Source organism: Acomys russatus, chromosome 13, assembly GCF_903995435.1.
Source record: "Acomys russatus chromosome 13, mAcoRus1.1, whole genome shotgun sequence".
NCBI lineage: Eukaryota > Metazoa > Chordata > Mammalia > Rodentia > Muridae > Acomys > Acomys russatus.
Window position 1 is genome coordinate 9,005,535 of NC_067149.1, and position 11,443 is coordinate 9,016,977.

An 11,443-nucleotide genomic window follows, 5' to 3' on the forward strand; every position below is an offset into this window, starting at 1 on the left:
TCAGAAAGTGGGACAGAGGGGAGGACATCCTGTTGGGACTCTAGGTGAGAGAAGCATGGGAGAAGGGGGAAACAGAAGGATCCAGAAGGTCCTAGAAACCTACAAGAACATTATGACAGGAACATCTGGACCCACAGGTCCTGTTCAAACTATGGCACCAGCCAAGGACAATAGTGCAGTAAACTTTGAACCCCTACCCAGAGCTACCCAATGGACAGGACATTCTCCACAGTTGAGTGGAGAGTGGGGACTGACTTTCACACGAACCCTGGTGCCTCATATTTGACCAAGTCCCCTGGATGGGGAGGCCTGGTGGCACTCAGAGGAAGAATAACAGGCTACCAAGAAGAGACTTGATACCCTATGAGCATATACAGGGGGAGGAAGTCCCCCTCAGTCACAGTCATAGGGGAAGGGAGTAAGGGGAAAATGGGAGAGAGGGAAGAATAGGAGGATACAAGGAATGGGATAAGAATTGAGATGTAATTTGAACAAATTAATAAAATATATTTTTTAAAAGTAGCTATAAACTATGGTAGTGAGCATTTAAAACTAACAATAATCTTAGCAAAACTGAAATACATTTTTGCCCATAACCTTATTGTACACACCTTTTTATGATGATGTCATTTCCTTTACTGGCTCATCATTTTTTGCACAATATAAATATCTTCTTTTAAGATAATTTATATACTTAAAGATCCAATTGATTTCATAATTAATTAAACAATTATTTAGACTACGTATATAAAGTGCTGTGTGCAAATCTGGAAACCTAAATTTAAAATTGAAGGGGGATAAGTAGCAGGACAGACAAGAACATTCTGTCACCACTGAAGGTAGATTTTTTTTTAAAGATGTATTTATTTATTATGTATACAGTGCTCTGCCTGCATGTAACACCTGCAGGCCAGAACAGGGCACCAGATCTCATTATAGATGGTTGTGAGCCAACATGTGGTTGCTGGGTATTGAATTCAGGACCTCTGGAAGAGCAGGCCACGTTCTTAACCTCTGAGCCATCTCTCCAGCCCAAAGGTAGATGTTTTTAAACAATGAGTGAGAGTTTTAAGTCTGGGTGGGGGATCTAAGCATACAAGAGTTCAGTTGTAAAGGATTTTTAACTTTAAATGAGCAACAACCAGTAACTCTTACTTCCAGAGATACTAATGAAGTATTCCGTTAACCAAAGAATCGTGTGTGTGTGTGTGTGCGCGCGCGCGCGCGTGCACGTGTGCTTGTGTGTACACTCCATTTTTATGCCAGGGCCCATAGAAGCCACCGAAGACCATCAAGTGTATTAGAGCTGGAGTCACGGGTGCTTAGTCCTTCAGAAGAGAGAGGAGGTGGTTGTTTTCTGTCACCCTGACACAAGCTAAGGACATTGGGGAAGTGGAACCACAATTGAGAAAATTCCTCAATCACATAAACCTGCAGACAAATGTGGGTGTATTTCTTGGTTAGTAGTTGTAGAAGGACCATTCTGTTTTGGGTGGTGCCTGGGTGTATAAGAACAGGGGCTAATAAATCCAAGGAGAGAGCGCCTGTAAGCATCACTCCTGCATGGTTTCTGCATCAGGTCCTACCTTCAGATTCCCACGTTAAGTTTCTGCCCTGGCTTCCCGTTATAATAAGGTGTAACCTAAGAGTTGTAAGATAAAATAAACCTTTTCCTCCCTCCAAGTTTATTTCTGTCATGGTATTTTAACCAGTAATAGAAATCTTAACTAAGAAACAGCAAGTGTCCCTAAGCTCTCCAGTCCCTGGCAAATGAAATTCATTCTTTGATATTGGTACTTAACTGAAAGTCTGCTTTGTCTCCTTCTGTTGTTACACATCTTAAAAAATGTATAAAACAGGCTGAGGAAATGGCTCGGTAGGTAATGGCCTGGCCAAGCATTTTGGTACCTGAGTAATAAACACCACTGCCCAGCTTGGCAGAGGTAGGCAGACCTTTGTGAGTTCGAGGCTATCCTGATCTTCAAAGTGAGTCGAGGACAACAAAGGCTACACAGGAAAACCTTGTTTGAAAAAAAAACCCAACCAAACAAACCAATACAAAAAAACCCAGTAGTAATGACCAAATATCAGTAATTCCAGCCCTGGGAAAGTGGGCATAGACAAATCCCTAGGGCTCCCTAGCCTGTTGGTCTAGCCCATTGATTAGTAAGTTCAGCATAAAACCCTGCTTCAAACATTAAGATGCAGAAAAACTGAAGAAAACACTGAGGGTCAACCTCTGGCCTTCATAGGCACATACACATGTGAACTATACATAGTACATACACAAAGTGTAAAACATTAGCTAACCAAACAACTGTTGAAGAGTCAATTCTAAGTGACAGTGTCCTTCTTATTACTATGGGGTGAATGTCATTTTAAACACTGTCAGGTGCTTATAAGGTTAGCCACTTATTTGAAGTTTCTATTAAACTACCTGCACTTTAACCTGGCAAACAGTTCGGCCAACACATATTTCCATAGAGCTCTTGCTTTCTGTCGCAGAGGCTGCATTGGTGATAGCTTCCTAGTTTATCATATGTATCCATAGGTAGCAGAGGAATTCAGTCAGTTTTTCATAGCATTTGAGCAAAATCTGAATATTAAAGAATGTATATAAGGAAATGCATGGTGACAGGGTTTCAGGTCAGGTTAATTGTTGTAAGCAAAACGGTTCCTAGTGCTTCCTTCACTTATACACTGGATGCTGCCTGCCAAGCTCAGTGACAACTGTATAAATTTCCTCTTTATCTCAGACTCCATCTGATTGAGAGGTGAGCCACAAGCAGGTGGTGTTTGAAGGACTGCACTGGATTTCTACAAAATTATGCATATTTCCTGAACTTTCCACAGCCAATTCTAACTTCTGTAGTTTCAACTGATACTCTTTAATGTCCAAAAGTCCCTGTATTTAAAAAAATCGGTAGAATGTCTTACTGTTCATCTCCTTCCTTTGCTTATAAAAATTTATTCAATGAGTAAAAGTTAGATGTCAGGAGTTTCTCATTCAATGTTTATCAGCAATTTTAATAGTTAGACAGCTCATTATCCTGATGTTTTATTTGTGTTCTATTCCTATTTACATTAAAAAAAATGTATCTATTGGGTTTGTTTCATCCTTTATTAAATGTTATTGACTCTATAAATAAAGCAGCTACTGCTAATTTAAAAGAAACACTATAATGACAATTCTTCATAGAAATGTGGTATGATGCTTTGGAGACGGTGAAATGGTAGAGATTACAGTGTGTCTGCCTCCTCTCCTCTCTGTCCCCCCTTTCCTTTCTTCCTCCCCTCTCCCTCCATCTCTCTGGCTCACTGTGTGTACAAATGTGTATCAATACAGTGAATGTGCACACAAATACATGCACAAGCATGTGTTCTCAGATGACAGAGAATGTCAGCTGCCTGGTCTGTCACTCTCTACATTATTACTTTGAAGAGTCTTTTACTGAACCTGGAGTTAGGCTGTAGGTGGGCAAGCCAAGTGACTCTCTTTTTTTATTTTTTTTTTATTTTAGCCTTTTTTATTAATTCATTCATATTATATCTCAATTGTTATCCCATCCCTTGCATCCTCCCATCCCGCCCTCTCTTATGGTTTCACCCTATTTCCCTCCCCTATGATTGTGACTGAAGGGGACCTCCTCCTCCTTGATATGATCCTAGGATATCAAATATCTTCTTTGTGGCCTGCTATCCTTCCTGTGAGTGCCACCAGGCCTCCTCATTCAGGGGATGTGGTCAAATATGGGGCACCAGAGTTCATGTGAAAGTCTGTCTCCACTCTCCACCCAACTGTGAAGAATGTCCTGACCATTGGGTAGATCTGGGTAGGGGTTCAAAGTTTAATGCATGTATTGTCCTTGGCTGGTGCCATAGTTTGAGCAGGACCTCTGGGCCCAGATCTGCTCATCATAATGTTCTTCTTGAAGGTTTCTAGTACCATCTGAATCCTTCCATTTCCCTATTCTCCCATACGTCTCTCACCTAGAGTCCCAATAGGATGTCCTCACCTCTATCCTACTTTCCCGGTAAGTGAAGACTTTCATGGGGCATGTCCCTTGGGCTAGTGTCTAGTTATATGTGAATATATACCATTTGAGTCTTTCTGATTCTGGATTAACTCACTCAGTATGATAATATTTAGTTCAATCCATTTGTCCACAAATTTTGGGAATTCCTTGTTTTTAATAGCTAAGTAGTATTCCATAGTGTAAATATACCACAGTCTCTTTATCCATTTTCCTACTGAGGGACACTTAGGCTGTTTCCACCATCTGGCTATTATGAATAAGGCTTCTATGAACATGATTGAGCATATGTCCTTAAAAATATGGAATGCTTCATGAATTTGCATGTCATTCTTGCACAGGGACCATGCTAATCTTCCCTGTATTGTTCCAATTTTTGTATACGTGCTGCTGAAGCGAGAACTCAAGTGACTCTCTTGTCTGTGTTTACCAGAGTGATGGGGCTACAGGTAAGTCAACCTTGTCAGGCTTTTCTGTGGAGACTGTAGTCAAATTTTGTGTTTTCACGCTCACACAGCAAGCTCGGTTTCTCACCTCAACTTTTCTCGTTCTCTCTGTTATTTCTCCCTCTCTCTTTCTCCTTCCTTCTATCCTTTCTTCTATTCTTTCTCTTTTTCTTCATTTTTCTCCCATCTATATTTTTTCCCTTCCTCCCTCCTGTCTTTTCTCCCTCCCCTCCCCTTTCAACCACCTTCAATCCCTCAAATCTTATTTACCTTCTTCAAATGAAACTAACCTAAAAGGGATAAATAGATATATTAGTAAAACAAAAATTCATACAAATAAAGAGATATTTTAGATATGGATATTTTGCCACAATTGATGCATATATTATGTAGGATTGTCTGGCTGCTATGACAAGGTCTTAGTTTTCTCTCAATATCTAAAATAAAGGATTAGGAGCTTTCCCAAGGTTTTTATAATCTAGAATTGGAATTCCTAAAATTTTACTAAAGATGAAATATATAGCCTCTCCTACTGATTCAGTTATTTCATGTTTATTCATTGATGTTGGATCAGAGCACATGTTGGCTTTCCTCACTTCCCTTAGAAAATGACAAGAGAGCAATTTTAAAATCATTTTGTGAACTGCACATCCCAAAGTGATGAGAAAACAGTGACTACTGGAGAATGCTACATAGAGATAGAGCTACCATTCCATGATTCCTAATGATAGTCAGCATCTCGGATAATGGCCAGGAAAATCTGCAACCCTCATACAAAGACACCTGTAACAACCGAACCCCTCTCTCCAGCTAAGCCAGAGGGAGCGAGACAAAGAGCTCAGGGAAGTTCTTCAGACGAATTCTCTCATTTGACCATCCTCCTTTGAATTCTAGTTAAACAGCAGAAAATTCGTGATTCAGTGATGGTGGGCACATGTTTATGGGCACATATACTACACACAATCATTATACTAATTAAAATCATACTGAAATAAGGAATATCAATGTAGGTACATTGAAAGATACCACAACAATCAAAATCACTTATTCCTCCTCTAGTGTACTAGATTCATTTCCCAACACCCATAGTAAATGGTTAAAAACCACCTATAACTCTAACTCCTACAGATCCAATGCCTTTATATGGACTTTGTGAGTGCCATGTTCATATGTGCAGCCACACACACACAAAGACACCAACATATGTAATTAACTTCAGGAATAAAGATATATCAACTTGATTAAAGGATTTTAAAACTATTTTCTCAAAGACAAAAGTAAATGTCCAATGAGTAAAAAACTCAATAAAGTAGTACACACAAGGATGAAAATAGGTTACATGTGACAGCAACATTTATAGTTAAATATTAAAGAAATAAGTAAAAAATAAAAACAATGGCAATAAGGATGATACACAATGTTTACATCATTGAGAATGGAGAATACACATTACTCAAAAGGAAATTATTTATAAATGTGTTGTTTAAAAATTAACTGGGTAGGAGGGATGTGTAGGGACATTCTCAAAATAAAATAAAAACAATTGGGTGAATTTATGTCTAACATATATTAACACTAAGATGTTATAACAATCATTAAAGCTTTTCTGTCTAAGAAACAAATAATCAGCCTGCAAAATAAGAGCTGGTTTATTAATAAGGAACATGAGAGGAATACAGATGTCCCATAGTAATCACAAGCACAGTGACATGTTCAGTCAGTATCTCCATCTCTGAGAGCCAAATTAAAGCATCTATAAAATACCCTTTAGCCGTGAGTCTCAGCATATCGGGAGGGGCTCCACTTTTCTGAGGAGCAGGGAATGGAGGGTTAAGGAGAAGAGGGAGGGAAAGTGAGACTGGAGGAGAGGATGGAGGTGTGTAAAAGTGTAAAGTTAATAGTTAAATTTTTTAAAAAAACACTGATAAATGTACCACTGAAAATCTTCAGCCAGTGGAGGTGATTTCCACCAAGCCTGAACCTGCGTTCAACACCCAGACCCAAAGTGGAAGGAGAAAATGGCTCCCACAAGACATCTCCTGACCTCCATATGCTCAATGTGAAGAGCATGCACTCATACTCACACAGACAAACATATTCCCTCTGTGTCTCTGTCTCTCCCTGTCTCTGTCTCTATCTCTCTCTTACACACACACGCACACACACACACACAGTCTCACACACACTCACAGACACATATGCATACACATACATGCTTTCATGGGCACACACATACATTCAGACACACATTCACAAACATATACACACACTTGCACAGGCCTATACACACGTGTATATGTGCCTGAATACACGTGCATACACACATACTCATGGACACACATGCACACATATTCAATCACAAATACATACATGCATGTACACATATGCACTCATAAGGACACGCATGCATATGCACACACAGACATGCATGCACAGACACATTCAAATACACATACAAACACATGCAATGTCCATGTACACACTCATACAAACGCATGTACACACACATGTATTTGTATAAAACATGTACACACATGCACTTGTATGTGCTCACTACATTCATATACATAAACACATGCACACAAATAGTAAACACATTTTGTGTAATACACAGAAGTATAATAAAAAATACAGATAATTGGCAAATTTATGCAGCAAAACATTCAATATTCAGTGTTGGGTGGTTACTTTAACTGTATTAGTTCTCTTCAATGATTTAGCATCCACATATTAAATGTATATCATGGCTGTGACCAATAACATTTTTTAGATTTATGGCAAAAATTTGGACTAAAAAACACAACCATATCCTGAAAAACAACCATTATTTTATTTTACACAAAAGAGTAAAAACTGAAACAATGTGCCCTTAGTAAAAGTTCTTGAGCATATTTTAGCATAGAGGAAAGGAAAATAACTTTTTTCTTTTCTAGAAGGAAATATTCCAAAGTATAATTTCCTTAACGTAAAAATACAACTTCATGAATGACATATAGGAATGTGATACATAGATAACGATGTAGAATTCTGGAATGATTTGGATTGTTACGATATGGGTCATAGAAGAATTTCATAAACTTGAGGATTATTTGAATATTTTACCAATTATAATTGTATTATTATTTTTCAATTAAATGTCTCTTTCTTTAGGGTATTATGAAGTTGTTGGTCTGTGACAGTCTATCTTGAGGGTTAATACATACTAACAGGAATCATAAACAGTATTTATTTAATTTTTTTCTATAAATTACCTTAAAACTTTAATTTCATATATGAACTCTTTAGCTGCCTGAAGCAAAGCCTTTATCTCTTCTTACCCATTACAGTGGAGTGGAATGTTATGTGTGTACTTCAAGGACTTGGAATTTTTAAAGCATTAATGATTTCTTAGGCCATGGAACAGATCATATCATTATTTTTCATGCCAAACAAAATAGTTCCAGTGTGACACAAATCGGGTGTAGAGAATAATAGAAATGAAAAAATATTGAGCAGCTGCTGATAAAATGGTGCAGTGGGTTTGAGGAATGACAGCTTTGCCCCACTTTCAGTTTCGGCTATTTGCTCCCTGTGTGCAACTGAGATGTGATCCCTCAGCTTTCTGCTCCTGTTCCTATGTGATTCCTACCATTATAACCATCCAACTTTCTGGAACATTAAGACAAAATAAACCCTGCTTTAAATTGGCATTGATCATAATTTTTATTTATTTTATCCCTCACTAAGAATGTAGAAAAGATGCCTGAACATCTCTAAATATCAGACAAAGTTAGAGATGCAAACATATTAGATCATTTCCCCCAAAAAAATTCTTTCTCTCTCTTTACTATTATTATTATTATTATTATTATTATTATTATTATTATTATTATTATTATTATTATTATTATTATTTGGCTTTCTAGTCTTTATTTGTAAACAAGGAACAAGAAAGATCAAGAATCGGTTTCAGGGCTGAAAAGACAGTTTGGCACATATGAAGACCTGAATTGATATCCCCAAAGCCCTCATAAAAATGCACCATGCATTAAGTTGAGAAGTAGATTCACTAATACACTTTTTGTTCTATCTTCCCTATGTGTTTCTATATTCCCTCTTCTTTCCATTTTTTAATTTTTTATTTAATTTAATTAGATTACAACTCAATTGTTTTCCTCTCACTTTTATCCTCCCATTCCTCCACCCCTCTCTCTTTCACTCTATTCCCTTCTCCTACTTCTGTAACCAAAGGGCAACTCCTCGCCAACCATATGGTCCAGCCTATCAAGTCTCATCTTGGTAGCCTGCTTATCCTTTCTCTGAATGCTGCCAGACCTCCCCACTAAGGAGAAGTGGTCAAATATGGGACACTAGAGTTCATGTTCAAGTCAGTCCCCACTCTCCAAACAACTGTGGATAGTTTTCTGTTCATTGGCTAGATCTGAGTAGGGGTTCAATGTTTACTGTATGTGTTGTCCTTGGTTGGTGCAGTAGGCTGAGCATGGCCCGTGGGCCCAGATCTGCCCATCATGATGTTCTTCTTGTAGGTTTCTAGAACCCTCTGGATTGTATTTCCCCATTCTCCCATACATCTCTCATCTAGAGTCCCAATAGGAAGTCTTCACATCGATCCCAATCTCCTGGTAAGTGAAGACTTTCATGAAACATCCTTTTGTGGCTAGTGTCCAGTTATAAGTGTGTATATATTATGTGAATCTTTCTGCATCTGGGTTAACTCACTCAGTATGATTTCTAGTTCCATCCATTTGTCCACAAATTTTGGGAATTCCTTGTTTTTAATAGCTGAGTAGTATTCTATAGTGTAAATGTACCACAATTTCCTTATCCATTCTTTGACTGAGGGACACTTAGGCTGTTTCCATGTTCTGATTATTATGAATAAGGCTGCTATGAACATGGTTGAGCATGTGTGATAGAGCACCTTCTGGGTATATTCCAAGGAGTGGAATAACTGGATCTTGTGGAAGCCATAGTCCCAGTTTTCTGAAAAAGCACCAGATAGATTTCCAAAGTGGTTGTACAAGTTTGCATTCCCACCAGCAATGAAGGAGTGTTCCTCTTTCTCTACCACCTTGACAGCATGTGCTGTCACTTGAGTTTTTTTATCTTAGCCAGTCTGATGGGTGTAAGATGGAGTCTCAGAGTTATTTTGATTTGCATTTCTCTGATGACTAAAGATGTTGAGCATTACTTTAAGTGGTTTTTGGCCATTCGATATTCCTATGTTGAGAATTCTCTGTTTAGTTCTGTGCCACACTTCTTAATTGGGTTATTTACTTTGGTGGTATTTAATTTCTTGAGCTCTTAACATATTTCAGATATTAGACCTTTGTCAGATGTAGGGTTGGTGAAGATCTTTTCCCAGTCTGTAGGCTGTCACTTTGTTCTGTTGACAGTGTCTTCTCCTTTACAGAAATTTCTCAGCCTCATGAGGTTCCATTTATTAATCATTGACCTTAAGGCCTGGGCTCTTGGAGTTCTGTTCAGGAAGTTGTCACCTGTGCCATTGGTCTGCACTGTGCGGGACTCCATTCACTTAGTGTTCTACAGGTCTTGCAGTCCGTGTTTCCCCATCAGGTCTCTGGTCTCCGTGCAGTAGATCAGATACAGTGCATGATAGGCGCCACCATTTTTGAATCCCCCCTTTCATTATTAAAATGGAGGAATTTTCATTTATCCTTTGACTCCCAGTAGAACACGGAGCATCTTGGGATAATGTCAATTGCAATAGCTCTCACAATGTGTTCTCCTCCGTGTGTATCTCCTGGGTCATGCCTTTGTTATTTCATTTCCAGTGAATAATGTCTAAAAGTTCTTTGGAATACCATTTGTTTTTATAACAGGTGTATTTCTTATATCTTTCCATTTTTATAATTAGATCCAGTGTACATAAATAAGATAGTTTAAAATATAAAAAATGGTTTTCTTTGCTGGAAACAATATGCAACCTCTCCATAAGCATGCTATACCTTAGATATCGCATGTGCATTTAAAGAAATGATTTGCAAAAACATATTTAGCATGGAAAAGTAGCCCAGAATAGCTGAGGTAAGTGACTTCCTCACTGGAGGAAGCAGAAGCACTTGAGAGCCAATAGCAAACTTGGAGTTGCTAGCCAGTCAGGGCAATATAGTGAAAGTATGAAATAAACAAATCTAGGTTATTCCATAAGACCTGGCACAGCAGGTGGAAATAGCTGGATGACCTTGATAGACATGGGATTGCTGAAGAGTGCCTGTAAGACAAGGATAGGGGTCAAGTTTTCTCATCTTTTGAGATCTTTCTGGAAGTTCTTTTTTTTTTTTTTTACTTCATTTACTAAAGAAGTAAATTTGGGGTTCAAAAAACAACAAAACCACCACTCTATTGTGCATACCAAAGCTGATAGGCAGCATGTCAGGGCTTAGGTATGAATTTCATTGGCTGAGTCTTCTAAAACCAGATGCTATTTGCTAATTAGCATTAGTTAAGATCACCTGCTTCTTATCGTGGCCAGTCTCTGCCTCTTCTATTCAATCTAACCCTCTATTGTGGCAGCAGCTGTGATAACCTGCTCACAAAAAAGTATCTTTTTGTATAGAACAGTAAACCTTTCATAGAGGATAAATAGGATCAGAAACCTCAACAATCCTTGAGGATTTGTGTACAGTTAATGGTTAATCAGGAAAGCAGAAGTACTTTCGTCAGTAGTGTAGCCATTGCTAAGGAGGCTGTGCTTTTGTGAAAACCTTATCCACTAGCTAAAACAATTTTATGCAATGAGAAAACTTCCAGAGGTATCACCATCCACGATTTCAAGTTGTATCACACAGCTGTAATAATAAAAACGGCACGTTGTTGGCATAAAAACACACTCAGTGATCAATGGAATAAAATCAAAGACCCCAGATGTAAGTCCACACACCTATGAACACTTTAGTCCTAACAAAGAAGTCATAAATATACAATGTAAAAAGGAAATCA

At 38.2% G+C, this 11,443-nt stretch overlaps 1 non-coding gene across 1 annotated transcript; it reads right to left on the minus strand.

Moving 5' to 3' along the window:
* Positions 1-4,330: 4,330 nt before the first annotated feature.
* Positions 4,331-4,437, minus strand: LOC127197822 (U6 spliceosomal RNA). The gene has a single exon (XR_007831779.1). It is a non-coding gene; the product is annotated as a U6 spliceosomal RNA (small nuclear RNA).
* Positions 4,438-11,443: the final 7,006 nt, after the last annotated feature.